Source organism: Amblyomma maculatum, unplaced genomic scaffold, assembly GCF_055883805.1.
Source record: "Amblyomma maculatum isolate TAMU_Amacu unplaced genomic scaffold, ASM5588380v1 scaffold_15, whole genome shotgun sequence".
Lineage (NCBI taxonomy): Eukaryota > Metazoa > Arthropoda > Arachnida > Ixodida > Ixodidae > Amblyomma > Amblyomma maculatum.
In genome coordinates, this window is record NW_028146740.1 from 8,629,041 (window position 1) to 8,649,447 (window position 20,407).

General features: G+C 48.1%; 1 pseudogene; it reads right to left on the bottom strand.

Annotated features, from left to right (window-relative positions):
• LOC146172009 (transient receptor potential cation channel subfamily M member-like 2) overlaps positions 1-20,407 on the bottom strand; it is a 765,506-nt pseudogene that overhangs the window by 203,580 nt on the left and 541,519 nt on the right.

Consider the following 20,407-nt stretch of genomic DNA (forward strand, 5'->3'; position numbering starts at 1 on the left):
CCTCGCCCACCTCATACTACTCGATCAGGAAGAAGGATCAAGCCTCCTGTACGTTATCCAAGCCCAATCAGCGACTTCAGATAACCAGGATATTCCGTGTGCAACCTTCTCAATTTTTGCTAAAGAAGGGCGTGTTATGTATACGCACAACTGCAACTCGGCTTCTCATCCTGTAGCGCCATCTCTACGTGGCCGCCTCAATCCTAACAAGGCTCCAGATAGCGCCACCTACATAACCGCGACTCAAGTTCAAATCCTGAATAAACCTTAGTTCCTTTTCTGTTCACAACTGGGCTGGTCCGTGTCGTCAGTCTCTCCGACATTAACCAACATAACAGTGTCCAAACCCGCACTTGGTCTCCTTGATTGTACTCTGCGTGGCGTCGTCGTAAGTTGTATCGTCGGCTGTCGGTGCGCTGTTGGTCTTTAATACGCAGCCGTGCGAGTCGTCGAGCTTCCTCTGCACGCGGCAGGTAGGCGGCGACGTCGACGTTGTCCTCGTTGGTTACGTGCGGCAGCAGTGCGTCGAGTGTCGTCGTGGGCTCCCTGCTGTACACAAGCTTGAACGGGGTCGCTCTGGTCGTCTCCTGGACTGCCGTGTTATACGCGAAGATCACGTACGGCAAGATGGCGTCCCAGGTCTTATGTTCAGCGTCGACGTACATGGCGATCATGTCCGCGATTGTTTTGTTCAGGCGTTCCGTAAGGCCATTGGTCTGGGAATGGTACGCAGTTGTTCGTCGATGGCTTGTATGACTGTATTCCAGGATGGCTTGCGTCAACTCTGCCTTAAAAGCCGTTCCCCTGTCCGTGATGAGCACTTCTGGGGCGCCGTGTCGCAAGAGAATTTGTTCGACAAAAAATTTGGCGACTTCAGCCGCGGTACCATTTGGTAGGGCTTTTGCTTCGGCGGAACGGTTAAGGTAGTCAGTGGCCACAATAAACCCCTTGTTACCCGTAGACGAAGCTGGGAAGGGGCCGAGGAGATCCATCCCAATTTGTTGAAAGGGCAGGTCTGGGGGCGGAATCGGGTTTATATACATTCTAAAACGGCGAAAAAGAACAGGGACGAGAGAACGAAACGTACAACACGAGCGCTGCGTTTCGTTCTCTCGTCCCTGTTCTTTTGCGCTGTTTTAGAATGTATACTAAACCCGATTCCGGCCCCTGACCTGCCCTTTCAACAAATTGGGATGGATCTCCTCGGCCCCTTCCCAGCTTTAGTATACATTCTAAAACAGCGCAAAAGAACAGGGACGAGAGAACGAAACGTACAACACGAGCGCTACGTTTCGTTCTCTCGTCCCTGTTCTTTTGCGCTGTTTTAGAATGTATACATACCAACTCGCCCAGGCTTCTATTTTGGCGGGTTTAGTAGTCCTTCTGGTCTGATAGGCGGCGTCTTGCGTCGTTGGCACTCACGACATGTCTTCACGTAGTGGCAACTTCGGCAGGCAGTCTCGGCCAGTAGTACTTCTCCTGGATTCGAAGCAACGTGCGTGCAAATCCGGGATGGCCTGCTGTGGGCTCATAATGTAACGCCTGCATATTTTCCTGCCCGATGTATTTGGGCACTACAAGACGTTGCGCAGTCCTGTTGGGTGAGAAGTTCTTCACGAGGAGGCCATTGCGTAACGCGAACGAAGAAAAATTAAAATGTCGCAAGTGGTCTTTCCTTCTAAGTAATCGGCTAGCACTTTCAGCTCAGGCTCTGGTCGCTGTAGTTCTGCCAAACTGCTGGCGCTTACCGGTCTCAAAAAGGCGTCGCGTCATCGTCCTTCGGGGGAGCGTCGACGGGAGTGCGTGATAAGCAGTCTGCGTCGGAATGCTTCCGGCCGGACTTATAGACTAAAGTCAAGTCAAATTCTTGAAGTCGTAGGCTCCACCTGACAAGGCGGCCGGGGGGAATCTTTCAAATTAGCCAGCCGCAGAGCGCATGATGGTCACTTACCACCTTGAATGATCAGCCGTATAGGTATGGACGAAACTTAGAAGTGGCCCAGATGATCGCAAGGCACTACTTCTCGGTCGTCGAGTAATTGACTTCGGCTTTTGTGAGGGACCTGCTAGCGTAGGCGCTTACTTTCTCCTGTCCGGCACTCTTCTGGACAAGAACGGCTCCTAGGCCCACACTGCTCGCGTCGGTGTGAATTTCGGTCTCGGCGTTTTCATCAAAGTGGCCAAGTACAGGCGGCGCTGAAGTTCGTCGAAGGCTTCTCCTTGCGGTGCTTCCCATTTAAAAGGTACGTCAGCTTTTGTAAGCTGTGTCAACGGTTCGACGATTCGAAAAACGTTTCTGACAAATCGTCCATAATAAGCGCACAGCCCAAGGAATCGGCGCACAGCTTTCTTGTCGGCAGGCGATGGGAATTTTGCGATTGCAGCTGTTTTCTCCGGCTCTGGGCGAATACTGTCCTTGCTAACGATGTGACCTAGGAACCGGAGTTCTTCGTAGGCGAAGTGACACTTTTCTGCTTTTAGCGTTAGTTCCGATGACTTGATGGCTTCCAGCACTGTCTGTAGTCGTTTTAGGTGGTCTTCAAAATTTGAAGAGAAGACAACAACGTCGTCCAAATATACCAAACAAATTTGCCCCTTCAAGCCTGCCAGGACTGTGTCCATTACTCGTTGAAATGTGGCAGGTGTAGAGCAGAAGCCAAATGGCATCACCTAGAACACAAAAAGACCGTCCGGTGTGATGAATGCGGTCTTCTCGCGATCTCTTTCGTCGACCTCAATTTGCCAATATCCGCTCTTCAGGTCCATCGATGAGAAGTACCTTGCATTGCAAAGCCAGTCTAGAGTGTCGTCGATGCGGGGAAGCTGGTAGACATCCTTCTTAGTAATGCTATTCAAGCGGCGTAATCAACGCAGAAGCGAAGTGTGCCACTTTCGTCTTCACCAAAATGACTGGTGTCGCCCAAGGGCTCTTCTGCGGCTGGATTACGTCATCACGCAGCATTTCCTCAACTTGATCGCGTATGGCCTGGCGTTCTCGCAGCGATACACGATAGGGGCTTTGGTGCAGAGGTCGAGCATGTTCGTGCGTTATAATGCGGTGCTTGGCCAGTGGTCGGCGGAGGATACTCGTATTTTCGCCGTTGCGCCACCTCACCTCCAAAGGTTGCTGCCTTTAGTTGCCCCTACGGGGCTAGGAGACCGTCCTTGCACGTAAATGCGGCCCGGTGACGCAGATGGGGCATTGTACGGCGATGGGGAGCGTGATAGACACCTTGGCGACGAGTGCTCTCCGCAGCGCAGAACGTCGTTGATATCCTATGGTCGCTCGCCAGGACGGGGTCGTGGGGCGTCGACAGCGAAACCACGGAGGTCGATCCGCCTGTACGGGCAGTGACGGAGGATGTGTGCTGCCTCACCACAATGGAAGCAGAGCGGTCGGTTGTTTGCTGTCCTCCAGGCATCGCACTTCCTGTGGCTTGGGGGTCGTTGGTATTTCTGGCGGGCGGGGGCCAAGGGGCGGTTTTCAGGAACAAGACGGTAGTGGCGAGGGCTCTGAAAGTCATCACGTCGGGGAGCAGTGTGCCGTAATACAGCAGCGTAGTTCATCGCTGTTGCCTCTTGTGCTGGAACAGTCGCAGCCGTCGCGAATGCCCAGCGTCTGTTGGACTTCTTCACGGACGACGTCCGCGAGCGTCGCCACCTGGCGTTGTTGCGATGATGGCATCAATCGGCGGAGCTCCTCTCGCACGATTTCCCGTATAAGGTCAGGAAGGTTCTCTCCGCTTGCAGATGCGCTGAGGTAGTAGCTTGAGTAGACCGGCTCAAGTGGTCGCTCGTCGTGTCGTATCCGGGTGTCCAACGTTTTCTCGATGGCAGACGCTTCGGTTTCAAATTCCGCTACGGTTTTTGGCGGATTTTGGACAAGACTTGCAAAAAGCGATTCTTTAACGCCTCGCAATAAAAATTTCACCCTCTCAGCTTCGGTCATATTAGGGTCGGCGCGGCGAAAGAGGCGCTTCATCTCTTCAACGTACGCCAGGACAGGCTCGTTAGGACGCTGAAGTCTTGAGTGAAGGAAGACCTGGGCGCTTTCTTTTCGGACGACGCTTGAAAAGGCAATCAAAAACGCTTCCTTGAAAATCTCCCAATCCTTCATAGCTGCCTCATGGTTTTCGAACCAAACTCGGGCATGTCTTTGACGAACAAAGTAGACTTCCCTGAGTTTCGCGGCGTCGTTCCAGCCGTTGAATTCTGCCACATGGTCGAAAAGGTACATCCAGTCTTCTGCATCTTCGTCCGGTCGTCCATGGAAGCAGGGGGCCTCATGGGGTTGAACGAAAACGACCGGTGCTGTAGGCTTGGTAATTGTCAGCGTCGATGCCTTCCGAGATCGAATGGGGTCCGACAGCAGACCGTGTTCGGGTTGGAGCCCTTGAAGCCGGCGAATAGTTCGGTGGCCTGTTGGCTGTTCCTCCAGGGTAACAGGAACAAGGCTGGGGTCTTCGCTTGAAGGCTCATAAGCAGCACCTCCACCAGATGTCACGTGGTGGTGACAAGGTCACAAATTAAGAGTCGATGATCCTACTGAAGCAACTCTTTATTGGGCTGACTTGCGCCCGCAAAACAACTAAGCAACTAGGCGGCGGCGATAGCAACAAACGTGCTCGTAGATCGTCGAACAAAGACTGCTCGTCACACTCGTCAACGCTCAATTTAAAGGCTGCTCAGAACAAACTGGATAACGTCGCAAACGGCTACCAGCACGGGCTGGAACATTGTGGAAAGACACACGAGTGGCCGGAATCTTCGAGACAGATCTCGGTGCATTTTACGCTACAACGCAACTGATAAAGGTGTGACTAGCGACATCGAGCATTAACAAACAAAGATTACAAAACTGATACGCGATCCAGAATCAGAGTGAAAAGCCTTTATGTCGACGGCTGTTAGAAAAACAACAAATGCAGTTTTGAAGGTTTCGCGGCAGTATGCTAATGCTATCACTGGAGTATGCTATCACTGCAGGCGCCAGACTTCAATGAAGGCCTAAAAAAAACGTTTGCGCATTGAATTTGCTACAACAGTATTTATGTGTTTTGTGCAGGAAAGGTTGTTAGTAACCCGTAGGCCCAAATATTTATACTCTATTACCTCCATCAAAGACATGTTGCTAGTACCGTACACAAAGTGAAGAGCCTTTTCTTATGTGTGATTTTCATACAAACAGTTTTTCAAAATAACCACACATCTCCCATTAATTGAGCCACGCAATCACTTTCACGAAATCCTTATTTAGACACACTTGGTCATCAACTGAGGACACCTCTTTGTACAAAATACAATCATCAACGTACAGCTTCACATTGACTGAAAGACCTGAAACAATGTCATTATAAATAATCTAGATAAAAGTGAACCCAATACAGATCCCTGGGGGACGCCAGACAAAACCTCGGTACTGTTAGATGAAGTGTTGATTACAGTGACAAACTGACACCTGTTCGAGAGGCATGCCCTTATCCATATAAGTATCTTGTCGTTTTTTAAATAGTAGCTTAGTTTATGCATTAGTTTGTTATGTGATACCTTGTCAAATGCTTTGCGGAAGTCTATAAGTATGCCATCTGTTTGCTTTCCCTTGTTAATCGACTGAGCGAAGTCATGCACAGTCTCAACTAATTGAGTAATTGTGGAAACTCCAGGCCTGAAGCCGTTTTGAAAATCTGTGAGTACTTTGCTCTCTTCCAAGAAACCTAATATAGGTTTATGAAATATGTGCTCTAAAATTTTACATGATGTCGACGTTAGTGAAATTGGTTGGTGGTTCCCGATGTGCGTTTTATTCCCAGCTTTGTGCAAAGGTGTAATCGCGGCTGTCCTCCAGTAATCCGGTAAAGAACCTTCACGTAATGATCTGGTGAATACACATATAAGTATTTCGCGCACAACTCTGTATAGCGCCAAAAAAGCATTTGGTATATTATCGGGGCCAGGTGATTTTTTAACGTCAAGTTTTAAGACACCAGTCTCCGAAATAACAATGTCAGATATGACAGGAAACGATACCGAAAAGTTAGGGAGACAAACGTTGTCCTGTGTAAATACCGATTTGAAGAATGGGTTGAACGCTGAAAAAACACCCTCATAACGTACACATTTCCCGTGTGGTATGAATTCATTCGTGGAAGGCAAGTTTGGTAGTATTTGAAGCCAGAATCTCTCGGAATAGGTTCTAACGAATGAAGGCAGCAAAGTTTTTGGTACGTAAAACCTCACAAATGAAACCAAACCGAATCCTTTCTAGTATGAGTCGTCGCAGACTCCTCGAAATTACAACTTTTGCACACTTCAGTACAACTCCATTAACGACAGATAGTTCTTTCGAATGGCTTGAGTTCACCTGTCTCCGGCTCCCCGCTCACTGAGCATGTCATCCCTGTCTGCACGTAGCCGTGCCGACAAGTTTTCAGCTGTAGCGACTGTTGTGTTTCGGGGGTGACCACGTAACCTAAGGACTACCCCACATGAACCTCAACATTATGTGTTCCACCAACTTTGTCTTCACGCTGTGCCACCGTTGACCGTGACAATATGTCAGCGAGCAGCAGCTGCACTCCTGAATGTACAGCAAGACAAAGTCGCATTTTAGCAAGCACAAAAAGAATCGTTGCACTCGCGGTGGCATGTCAGCTATTTCTTTCCGCGGTATCGCCACCAGTGGCTTGTGTTCAATTTCGATAAGCACCTTTCTTCCGTACGCAAACTCGTGAACCCTTTCTCACCGAAAACATATTCCAAGCGCTTTTTTTTTTCTATTTGTGCATAATGTTTTCTCAGCTTGTGTTAAGACACGAAATGTATACGCTACAGGCCTCCATTCACCGTTTTCGTCTTGCAGTAACGCTGCACAGACACCGACACCGCAACTAATCTTAGTTTGTCTCTACGGATCAAAGATTGCAAGCAGGGGCGCGGTGGTCAAAATTAGAGCCAACTTTTTCCCCTCCAGCACATGTTTTTCTCTACATTGTAACTCTGACCGAGATTTGACATGCTCACTAAAAGCATTGTTAGCTCCGACAATCATGGCACAAATCTGGTGAAATAGTTAACCGCACCCAATGTCCGCTGGATGTCATTCTTGGATGTTGGCATTTTCACCAGGCTTTTGATCAGCTATAGGTCAGGCGATATTCCAGTTCAGCTTATAACATCATCAAGGATTTTGACTTCATTCAATTCAAATTTGCATTTCTGGGCGTTAAAAGTTCAGCTTGCTTTCTAGGCAGCTTTAAGTACTGCCATCAACCGCCCATAGTGCTCTTGCTTACTGGAATGCCATGCTAAAATATCTTCAACATATATCCCTACGCCCGGTAGGCCGTCAAATAGTTGACTCATGTGCTGTTGAAATACTTCCGGTGCGAAAAATATGCCGAAAGCAAACGGAGAAATTGGCATCTCCCAAACGGTGAAGAAAAGTATAGTTTTTGGTAGGCCGCTCATCAAGTGGTATCTGGTGATAGGCAGAGTTCGCGTCAAGACAGCTCAAATACTTTGCATTGATTAACCAGGCTTCCAAATCCTCTCCCCTTGGAAACGGGAAATGCTGCCGCTTTATTTACTTGTTGATATCTCTAGTAACCATGCAAATGCGTAGCGCGCCATCTTTCTTTTTTCCAAAACTAAAGGGCTGACCCAGTCAGGAGGTGCGTTCATCCTCACAATTATACCACCACGTACCAGATTTTCAAGTTCCTGCTTTAGGAGTTCTAGCAGCAGTGAAACTCGTCGAGCTGTTTGCACTACAGATACCAAATAAGGTGAAAGGACCATGTTGTACGCCTGCTGCAAACAACCGAGGCCTTGAAAGTCTTGCCTGAAAATTTTATAAGGTCGTCATTTAAGTCTTTTCTACAGCCTATATTCTACGCTGGACTAGCCCCAAAGCTTCACTTGCTTCTAGTCCGAGCATGGACTGCCGTCCGTTTTTCAACACAAAAAATTGGACTGTACCAGACGTAATCCTGTGGAGTACTTCTAGCATACACGTTCCAAAACACATTATGGTACCACCGTTTACGCCCGCAGGGCAGAGTTAGTCGGCTTCAGCTCTTCTGCTTTCGCAGTTTTTTTGTAAACAGACATGGGAAACAGGCTTGCCTGCGATCTGGTGTCCCCTTTACATCTGATCGCGCAGTTGCGAACTTGAGCCTTGACCATCTAATCCATCTCTCACCTTGCGGTGGTGACTTCTAGAATGTCAACGTGCTTCTCTTGCTGTTCCCTTACTTCGCTCACCCTTGCTGACGCACAAGCACTTGCGAAATGGTTGGTTGGTTTGGGGGGTTCACCGTCCCAAAGCGACTTAGGCTATGAGACGGGCCGTAGTGCAGGACTCCGGAAATTTCGATAACCAGGGGTTCTTTAACGTGATCTGACGTCGTACAGCAAATGACAGTGGATAGATGCTTTAGCTTATTTCCTCCTATTTGCAGGCGCCGGCCGCTTCGAAATCGCGTCAACACAGCCATCCCCTTTGCGCCCTACTTCGTTCCGCTGTGCTACCGTCTCTTCTGCTCTGCACATTTCCTCTTATTTTTGCAAAGTCAGTTGGCTATCCCGAAGCATTTTCACCTGTAGTCGATGATTAAGCGTACCGTATACTATTTGGTCCCTTATCAATGATTCCTGCAAGGTGCCCAAGTTACACTGTGCTGATCCCGTTTCCAGGTCACAAACAAATCTTTCAAATATTCCATATCTACAGCGCGATAAACGGGACAAGAGAACATAATAACGACAAACACAGCGCTGACTGACAACTGATTTTTTATTGTTTGTCCAGTCGGTATATATACCCCACTGGAAGGCAGAGATAGAAATCAAGACACACAGATCATGAGAACACATAAAATTCACACTACTACAGGGTCGCATCAACATTCGCATTCGAGATAAGCTGTTTCTTTTTCTGATAATGCCACAGATGGTGCACTTATACAACTTTCCGAGAGCCTCGCTATCATTTGTGCTTCCACCACCTCTCTAGTCAACTGGTCACGATGGCTTCCTAATATCATACACTCATTGTACAAAGGTTGGCAGGCACTCCTATCGTCACCTTCGTCACCTTCCTTGCAGCTGCTGCAGTGCTTAGCCACGTGACCGGTAATAGGGACATGCGTAACGTTATAATAATGTTCTTTTAATCTTCCGTTAAGACATCGGCCAGTCTGGCCGATGTAACTCTTCCCACATGATAGCGGCAGGGAATAGATTACACCTTCCTGGCACTTCACACATTTTTTGGCGTGTCTTTTTCTGCAGCCGCTTGGTTCATCGTTAGCCGAATTAACCTATTTGACCAGTTTCGAGAGTCGGTTAGGAGCCGAAAAGACAACGTCGACTCCGGCATGCTTGCCAATCTTTCTCAGGTTATGTGATACCTGATGCATATATGGCACCACAGCAAACTTCATCTTCTTTTTATCTGGTCGTTTCTCGCCTTTCATCTCAGCTTTCACTTTTTTCTGTACCTTCTCTGCCACAGAAGTCAGAACGTCAGAAAGGTAACCGGCCTGTGTGAGGCGGCACACTTGGTTTTTGAAGCTAAGTTCCAGCCTGTGCTGACATGTCTTTTTTACAGCATTGTAAAACACTGAATGAAGAATGGCTCTTTTTACGAGCTTTGAATGAGCAGATGCATACGGAAGAATCGGGTCTTGACCGCGCGGCTCGAACGCCCAACAAACATGGGATGAGGTGAAGTGAAATGACAAATCTAAAAACCTAAGAAAACCATTTTCAGGCACTTCGTATGTTAAGACCATAGGGTTAAGATGCTCTAAGAACACTGAAAAAACATGACGGAATTTTTAGCTCGAAATCGAGGTTGTCACATTCTAAAAACACGAAGTAGTCATCTACAAACCTAAAAAATCCACGAACACAGGACCCTTCAAGGCGTTCTTTCAAAATCCTATCGCGCGATGCCAGGAACACATCACAAAGAACAGGTGCAAGGCACGAACCAATACAAATTCCATTTCTCTGAATGTATACATCTCCATTCCATTCAGTGAATGTGGATTCTAGGTAAACAGACAGCAATTCAAGGAAACTGCCCGTTGACATCCCGCACTCATTTTGGGATGCTATGGCACCATTCGCATCAATAAGATCATTTACCGACGACAAAACCTCTTCCTGGGGTATCGTGTAGTACAAATATTTTATATCTATGGAAAATCCCTGAAGTTTTTTGCTGCAGTTCCCTTCTAGAAACTGAATGACTTCGTCCGATCTTCTTACTCTAAACGGGTCATCGATAATCAACGCCTTGAAGTTACCTTGCAGAAATTTCGCAACGTGCTTCTGCCAAGTTCCATTCTCGGAGATTATCACCCGAAACGGCCACTCAGGTGTATGGGTTTTCACTGTAAAAAACATTTCTAGGCTCAATCCTTGGCTGCTGTCGACCATACTTGAAAGCCTACTCAGGTTCAGCCGATTAATTAGCTTCTTTGCCTTACTTTTAACCTTGGCTATCTCGTTCCCTGGGTACGTGCGGCAAGTCCTTAGCCAGGGACCAAAGTTCGCGGTAGAACCAAGGAAAACCAGACCGGAACTCCTGGCCATGGTGAGAGAAGTCTCTAGGCAGGCCGACAAAACGGAGGCGGAACGTTGCATTTCTGAAGGGGTTGACGTTTTAACGAGGTATAGGTGTTCTACCAAGAAACTACCTCTTCAGAAGACGGTTAGATGGCTAAAGCAAGGTTCGTTTTCGTTGTTACTTGCAGATAAAGACGGGGGGTTTGTTGTTCCCGACAATGATGCGTATGTGTCGAAGGCATCGGACGCTGTAAGAGCTTTGTTCTACAAATGGAATGATGTGTCGTTAGCCAAGGTTAAAAGTAAGGCAAAGAAGCTAATTAATCGGCTGAAATTGAGTAGGCTTTCAAGTATGGTCGACAGCAGCCAAGGATTGAGCCTAGAAATGTTTTTTACAGTGAAAACCCATAAACCTGAGTGGCCGTTTCGGGTGATAATCTCCGAGAATGGAACTTGGCAGAAGCACGTTGCGAAATTTCTGCAAGGTAACATGAAGGCGTTGGCTATTGATGGCCCGTTTAGAGTAAGAAGATGGGACGAAGTCATTCAGTTTCTAGAAGGAAACTGCAGCAAAAAACTTCAAGGACTTTCCATAGATATAAAAGATTTGTACTACACGATACCCCAGGAAGAGATTTAGTCGTCGGTAAATGATCTTATTGATGCGAATGGTGCCATAGCATTCCAAAATGAGTGCGGGATGTCAACGGGCGGTTTCCTTGAATTGCTGTCTGTTTACCTAGAATCCACATTCACTGAATGGAATGGAGATGTATACATTCAGAGAAATGGAATTTGTATTGGTTCGTGCCTTGCACCTGCTCTTTGTGATGTGTTCCTGGCATCGCGCGATTGGATTTTGAAAGAACGCCTTGAAGGGTCCTGTGTTCGTGGAATTTTTAGGTTTGTAGATGACTACTTTGTGTTTCTAGAATGTGACAACCTCGATTTCGATCTAAAAATTCCGTCATGTTTTTTCAGTGTTCTTAGAGCATCTTAACCCTACGGTCTTAACGCACGAAGTGCCTGAAAATGGTTTTCTTAGGTTTTTAGATTTGTCATTTCACTTCACCTCATCCCATGTTTGTTGGGCGTTCGAGCCGCGCGGTCAAAACCCGATTCTTCCGTATGCATCTGCTCATTCAAAGCTCGTAAAAAGAGCCATTGTTCATTCAGTGTTTTACAATGCTGTAAAAAAGACATGTCAGCACAGGCTGGAACTTAGCTTCAAAAACCAACTGTGCCGCCTCACACAGGCCGGTTACCCTTCTGACGTTCTGACTTCTGTGGCAGGGAAAGTACAGAAAAAAGTGAAAGCTGAGATGAAAGGCGAGAAAAGACCAGATAAAAAGAAGATGAAGTTTGCTGTGGTGCCATATATGCATCAGGTATCACATAACCTGAGAAAGATTGGCAAGCATGCCGGAGTCGACGTTGTCTTTTCGGCTCCTAACCGACTCTCGAAACTGGTCAAAAAAGTTAATTCGGCTAACGATGAACCAAGCGGCTGCAGAAAAAGACACGCCAAAAAATGTGTGAAGTGCCAGGAAGGTGTAATCTATTCCCTGCCGCTATCATGTGGGAAGAGTTACATCGGCCAGACTAGCCGATGTCTTAACGAAAGATTAAAAGAACATTATTATAACGTTACGCATGTCCCTATTACCGGTCACGTGGCTAAGCCCTGCAGCAGCTGCAAGGAAGGTGACGAAGGTGACGATAGGAGTGCCTGCCAACCTTTGTACAATGAGTGTATGATATTAGGAAGCCATCGTGACCAGTTGACTAGAGAGGTGGTGGAAGCACAAATGATAGCGAGGCTCTCGGAAAGTTGTATAAGTGCACCATCTGTGGCATTATCAAAAAAAGAAACAGCTTATCTCGAATGCGAATGTTAATGCGACCCTGTAGTAGTGTGAATTTTATGTGTACTCATGATCTATGTGTCTTGATTTCTATCTCTGCCTTCCAGTGGGGTATATATACCGGCTGGACAAGCAATAAAAATCAGTTGTCAGTCAGCGCTGTGTTTGTCGTTATTGTGTTCTCTTGTCCCGTTTATCGCGCTGTAGATATGGAACATCGTCACCAACTCGCCCAACAACTGACCTTGTTTTCGGCTGGTCCGTAGGTGCCGTCGCCTGCAGATATAACTCAAATGTCTGCTTTAAACGCTTTCAATTTTCTGCAACATTACAATTCAGCCGCAAGAGTTCCGGTGTCTTCAGCGCCTCCATAGCGCACCCAACTCGGGAACGATTTCCGCAGGCCTCAAAGGGCCACTTCAGACACCATGTAACCGCTTAAAGGGACGACGCGTACAGCAACACGGTCAGTGCAAGAATTCCCACGTTTATTGCCAGCACAGCTTTTTAAGGCAAGAACACGCGCACTGTTCAATCTGCACATCACTGATGCGCATTTGCGCTGATTCAACTACACTTGTCCAAGGACAGCTGTCCAAGCTGTCCAAGGACAGCTTTTTTCACGATCCCGCGATCTGTATTCGATGGGAAAAAAAAAATATTCGAACAATGCCACAAAGTGCATTCATCCTTACAGCACCAGCTCTATAGCTTCTTTAAGCACGAGTACGAGGTGATGCCTGTAACCGCTCTTCTACTTCCGTATCTAAGAAGTGTCCTACATTGGTGCCAAAAGGTTAGCTGTGGGGTAGCTCTGGTTAATCCTAGTTGAAATGCGAAAGCAACCACTACATGGCTACGCTTTTGGTTGTGGCTTGGGGTTAAGCGTTTGGTTTAGCTCTATGGTGTAGACAAGACAAACTGCTCAGGTAACGACTAGGGTTTTTATTCTTTATACCAGTGATGACGCTGCGATGATCAGTGAAGTAGTGGGACTTGGTTTCCACTCTGCTGACGACGTGCTCTGTATCGGCCGAGGATCTGTGTAAAACCAAGCCAAAACTACTTCCAAATATGTGGTCGTTTGAGGTTGGTGCTGGTTCAACTCGAGTAGAAACTGCTCCTCTGCAGCTTGAACGAAGGCTTGTATTTATTAATGTTCCCAGTCAAGACAACCAACGCCTGTTCAGTTCGACTAGGCAATCCGGTAGCCACAACGTCCAACGCAGTTTCAACGCTGGCCTGGGGAGATATATACTTCCCGGTTACTGCGACCCTTGTCTCGCACAGTTTTACACAGCTACGGCAGCGGCTTCGACGGCGACACTATCTGTTGGAACGCGTTCCTTTTGAACCAGCGTTCCGTTGAACGCATCAAAGTTCACCGGTGGGGTAGTGGTTAAGGCGTTTATCGCATCTAAATATGGGGGACACTTGAGCTCAGCCTTTAAGGGTATGAAGCGATAGCGTGGGCTCCCAGCCCACATATAAAACCCCGCTTTAACCAAGGCGTATGAGCATGCCTTAGTGGCCTATAGGGGTAACCTGAATATCTGGATCCTGGCTGGCTGATTCTGACATAACCGTGCCATGTGAGACGAGAGACCCAAATTGGCAGCTCCTTCACACGGATTCGTTTCGCCTGCCATTTGTGGCTACGACATACGAGTATACGCGGCGAGCCGAGCTGGCTGGCGTAGTGTTACTTTCGCCAGAAAAATAAATGCTTTCAAAGAGCAGCATGAGCGAAAACTGCAAGCAAGCATCCGTCCGTCCGTCCGTCCGTCCGTCCGTCCGTCCGTCCGTCCGTCCGTCCGTCCGTCCGTCCGTCCGTCCGTCCGTCCGTCCGTCCGTCCGTCCGTCCGTCCGTCCGTCCGTCCGTCCGTCCGTCCGTCCGTCCGTCCGTCCGTCCGTCCGTCCGTCCGTCCGTCCGTCCGTCCGTCCGTCCGTCCATCCATCCATCCATCCATCCATCCATCCATCCATCCATCCATCCATCCATCCATCCATCCATCCATCCATCCATCCATCCATCCATCCATCCATCCATCCATCCATCCATCCATCCATCCATCCATCCATCCATCCATCCATCCATCCATCCATCCATCCATCCAGGGCGCGTCGATTCTCTAGCGTTCCTAATCATCGAGTTAGCAATGTGACGTAGTTGGCTTGTAATGCCGTAGCCTAGCACTTCCCACTGTGGTGGTGGAGCTGCAAGGTGCGGTACGGCGCCGGACACCATCGGTTTCTGTCGGCGCCGTCGTCCGGCGCTTCGTCCGCCGGCTGCAGATGGGGCTAAGCCAGTGACGATTTATGACGTGGTGCTCCATCGGCGGATTGTATGAATCGGCCTTAAAGACGTCACTGGATCCGCTTCATCTGCGTGCGGCGGACGACGGTGCGGACGGAGACCACCAGAGGGCGGAGCCGCGTCTCATAGCTCCTCACCGCACAGGAAAACGACAGGCGACGGCATTCCAAGCAACCAAGCCGCATTGTTATGGTGGCTGCCTCGATGGTCAAGGAGGTGAGAGAATCGACGAACCCTATCGGTGACGTTAGAAAAGCGCCACAACTACGTTAAAAAAAATCGAAAATGTTATTGTTGCCCTCGACGTAGTTCTGCTAGAAAACCAGCAGAACACAACAGCATTTTAGATCGAAACGCACGCATCTCTTATTGGCTTCCGAAAGCTGTGCCGCCCACGGACGATGCAGTTCCATTAACATCGGGTCACGCATAGCGCTCCTCCGCACAGGGACTCCAGCGATTACCTAATTTTGAATTCCAATTGCAGATCCGGACCAATTTTTTCTGCTCCGTTTATGGCAGTTGTATTCCAGTGGATGCCGCGTCTCATGTTTCTGTTTCTGCTCATAGCTACGAGGAAGGAAGCTACGTTGAAAGAAAGGCAGTTTGTGCGTCAGAAAAAAGTTGATAAATTTGTATATGGCCGGGAAAACGCTTTTTGAGCATTGCTTCTCTTATACGACATGATGCTGAATGCCTTTCTTGCGCATGCGCTGGTAGGGGCATTTATGTACGTTGCTTCTGCACACTTATCAGTTGTGAGTGCCGCTCCGTCTCGTTCTTCTTCGCTTGTGTTTATGTGTGTGTGTCGTTTTGGAGCCATCAATATAAAATGTCCCGCGATTAAGCGGAACCTATGAATCGGCTTTACGGGGGAGGAATCAGTTTTTACTTACACGCTTTCTGTGATGTTCCTGGTGAAGCTGTAGTCCTTGTCGTCTCCCTCTTCTGAAGAGCAAATTACGGCATGCTATGTAAATAACTGCATACAAGAAATCTATGGTACAGAGAGGGCAAGGGAATTGAACTCTTAGAGAACATGGTAAAGCGTTGAGTGATAATGCTAGGCAATGCTCCAAGAGAGAAATTGTCTGGGTGAAGGCAAGTTCTAACAAAGGAGCATCAAGATCATTTCTCTTGTCGCACTGTTGGCTAGCCCAACAAGGATTCCCCTCAATTTTTAATTTCTGGGTGATATAGGAAGGGTTCTCTTCAATCCTTACCTTCGCCGTATTCCATTTGATGTGGGTCACTCTTGAATCGTATCCACAGGTACATGGGGAGAGCCGTAAAGGCGCACAGTATTATCTGCACAGAAAATTCAGCCGTCAGGTTTTGCAAAAATACTCAAGAGAATCTGTAGTAGAAATCAGCAATTGTATAACGCGACTGCGTTAAAGGGGTCATGGCACTAACATTTGAGCATAAACTAATTATTGAATTTCACTCCTCACACATTAAAAGATAAATCCTGAAATTTGAGGTCATTCGGTGCAGTAGATAGTTTAAAAATTATTTTTATTATTAATATCGAAATCAGCTTTCTGGTCTGGCAACCATCGGCAACCGACGTCACGTCATCCCCATGTCGTCTGATATTCGCGGTGTCGGCTGCACTCTTGCATGCATGCCGCGGATGGTGGTCATGAGTTTTGTTTTTCACAAAAAAAAAAAAATTTTTCACATATCCTCTTTTCTTTGAGAAGCCTTCATTCTATTATGCGATCTAGGTGATCCTCGGATTTGTTTTGGGCTTCGTCTAGAAATTGCCGAGGAGGCCAAAATCGAAGGGCTCTTGATGTATAATTTAGGCATAAAGAAGCATATTATTCTTACGTTATGAGAGCTAGCTTGTTTTAGCAGCAAGCGCTCCCGCATATAAAAAGCCACTTGTCCAACGTTTCTTTCCGCCGTGTACATGCGAATTGGGGAGGGTTTCGCGTTATGTTCCTGATTAATGAGCTATTGTCGCTCTTTTGGTTCAAAAACAAATAGTAAATCTCAGACAAAATACCTTGACGCGAGAGCATGCCTTGCAACATTAGAGGAGCCGAAAAAACGTTTGAACGAAGCAGTACCTCTTGACTTGCTGTTATGTGCGCGTGTTAGTCAGACGTAATTATTTTCGGCTGGTAAAGCATTTTTGAAAAATTATGCTCAGTATGGGGGCACCGCACCGAGCGCAGGAAAGCATGTGCCGTAGCCGCCACTTCAGTCCCGTCATCGCAAAACCCAAAGCGATGCGACTGCGCTTCACTGCATGCCCACACCGAACAACTGCCTCCCAGTCGCCGCCGTTTCCGTCTCGGCTTCTCGCAGCCGCGCACGCGACTGCGACCGACTTCCGAGCCGCACCTTGCGTTTCTAGTGCTTCTCCAGCAAACGACTCGTGAATGCTTCAATGTCAGCATACACCATTTAGTATTTAATGCGTGAACCCTAACCTCCCGCAGGAATGTGCCGATTCGCGGAATACGACTGCGCCCCTAGCCAATTGTTTGTTTACATAGCTTTTGCAATGACTGGATGTATGCTTCTTGTTCGTACGGCATAAAATGCAAGCTGAGCTAGCAATAAAAAAATTATCGTCTTCTTATCGCACCGGTTGTACCTTTATTTCTTCACAAACTACAACTGCGCTGCAACAAGCGCCGTGGATCTTACGTCCCCTGCCTCCTACGCCGGGTATACACACAAGCGCCGCTTATACAGCTGCCGGCTGCGCTCACTAGACATGGTCACATATCGACGCTTCCCGCTCAATGGCACTCGCTTTGTGATGTAAGCAATCGTCGATTTGGGGTCGCTAGTGCCAGAACTACACTCGATGGCCACGTGCAACCGCTGAAGCTTGTGAATTCGCGCTCCGTAATCACCGAAACTCGACCCAAGCTTCGCGTACGCGAGCTAGGCCTACTCGTCGCTGCACTGGCCGGGATATATGCAGTTCGGCGCCTGAGGTCATTGCTGACGATAAGGGGGAACATATAAAGTGTAGCTTCCTGTTTTCTTTTTTATAACACGGCTAAGCTACAGACAAACGCAGCTGTTCAGGCCGTTCATACATCGGGTGTCAAGTTCTCGCTTGGCCTCCGATCCGACCAAAACAGATCGGACGACCATCGGCTGATCAGTTTCGTCGCCGTCGTGGGGCCGCGGTACTTCACACTGGGCGACCGTTGACCCAGCTGGCGTCGTCGCCGTTGTAATATGCGACAGATCAGTACGTCGATACGCTAAGGAACCTATAACCGCGTGCAGCCCACTGACTGTGACCGTATCTTATGCTGAAGAAAACATGTCTTACTCTTTCTTTCTTTCTTGCCTACGTGATGTTGAATTAAACGTTTTTTGGTCGACGCCTCGTCTTTGTCGGGACCGCTGAAGCCTTCCGTCGAACCACGGAGCCGCCGAGCCAACGCTACCAATGGGGTCGCCACCCAAATATAAACTACACGCCATCGTCACTGCCACTGTCACCATCATCGCTGTCACTAACTACATCGTCATCGCCAGTATCACTATCACTCACTAATTACAATCATCACCGTCACTATCATCATTAGGACCATCGTGCCTACTCTATACAAGAGGACTACGATCTGTTTCTCACGAGTCCGGAGTGGCATAGTGGTTTGCGCACTTGCTTGGCGACCAAATGCTTACCGCCGTATTCACGAACACGCCTTCACTCGAACTTCTACTCCAAGCGGCCCTCGAGGCCTGTTTTTCGTTTCAGGAAGCAAACTCCACTCGAATCGCTCCTCTAACGGCGGAGAAAGCTCGAAGTTTCTCGAGAATCTCGAGTCGGCAACGACGCTACCTTAGCCGCTCCTCGAACGCCAATCCACTCGTGCACATGGCGGACGTCGAATCGTTCGCTCGTTATGTGGACTTCATTCTATCGTCATACCAAGCTTTTCACGAAAGTGGATACGACGAGGATTGAACGAAACTTTGTTTAAACCATCGGCTGATAGTGATAGCGAGCCGGGTCTTCTGCATCGTTATAGTTTTAGGGGTGCGGCTGTAGCTAGCCTCCTGCCGTCCCTTCCGCTCATGCCGAGCATGGATAACCGCCGACACCAGTGCTATAGTTGATCATTGCATTACGTTTCTGTGGCGTGGGCACATTTTAAATCGTCAACGGATAAGTGTATAATTTTTCAGAGCCTACTGAGTGCGGAGTTGAGGCGGGCACTGTTAATGGGGACCTCGTCTGGACTCGAGCGACGACGGTTGCTTCCGCAGACGGCGGCAAACTTGTGGGGGAGCAGCGTGTTGCATGCAGTAAACTGGGAGGCACCGGAGGTGCAGTGAGGCTGTGCAGACGTCTGTTCTGCTCCCAGCGTATCAATGGCTTTCCTGTCGCCTGAATGTATCCGCTACGTTTTCGGACGAGCGGCACAATCGAGGGAGCGCGTTGGTGCGCTTATCCCACGGAAGAGTATCTGCGGCCGGCGAAGGGCATGCCTTTTCAAGCGCGGTTGAAATTAGGTCTTTCAACTTGTTTGGAAACTGCAGGCGACGTTTGCTTCTGTGTAGTCAGATCCAGTGGTAATATGCTGCGAAGCAGCATGCATGTTTTCATCGCCCGGCCCCGAGCCTTCTGAAGGCAGACCCATGCTAGTAGGCGTTGGCGGATTTTCCTTTTTTACTGCATTACTTTTTTTCTGTCAAAGCCAGCAATAAAAAAGGCAAAATGGCAAAGGGCGAGTGTAGATCTCACGCCAAAGGAAAACAGAAGTATTCATGCTTACATCATATTCTATGTAAACTCTACATCACAAGCAGCGACTGCTGCCAGATGCAAAAGCATTTTCGGCAATTTTTCAAAGCTACCTCTTTGAGCCAACCCGCAAAACAAGTTCCACTAAGCTTTTAAAGTCGAGGTTGCTTGCGAATATAGTTGAAGACTCTACATCGAAAAATGAGCCTGTTGCCCACTGCAGAGTAAAGTTCTCGGCCAAAGGTGGAGCGTCCAGTCGAGGCACGGGCGACAGCGGTTCGATTCCCCTGGACTTTTGTTCTCTAAGCTGCACTTTATATTGACATTCGCTAACTACACATTTGGCCGATACCTACGTCTATAGAACTTGTGAGACAAGAAAGGCTGTTGGCTTAACACTTGGTGATGACGTCTCGAGGCAACCAATATCCGGCTAAGCCATTTTCGGAGACTTCCGGCCCCAATATAGGCTAGAGAGGCTTTTTCCTTAATAAATTGGCGAGTCGAAAGCTGTCAAAGAATAGTACAACACATGGTAACACTGATGTCACGGGCATGTCAATCGAGTCTTCGTAAGGAACAAAACCGCAGCAACGACAGGACAGAGGCATGATAACACGATGACCCCATAAGGCGGTGTAACTTTTATTGAAAATACATTTTGTTTATATGTATCAGATGCTCATAATCTGCTAACAAGCAGCGAGTGCGTGGGTGGGGAAACATGTAGTACGTTCCAGTATGCAGCTATCCGGAAGGAAAAGGAGACATTGCATGTGGCGGTTTGAGAACATGAGGCATAAAATGAGTGAGAAATGTAGCTGGCTGCTGTGATATTTGATTGAGCGAAAAGGAGAACTTGTAATACTTTGTGTTTGGGATAGTTGGTTGCAGAACGGTGATGTAAATTACAAGCTGTAT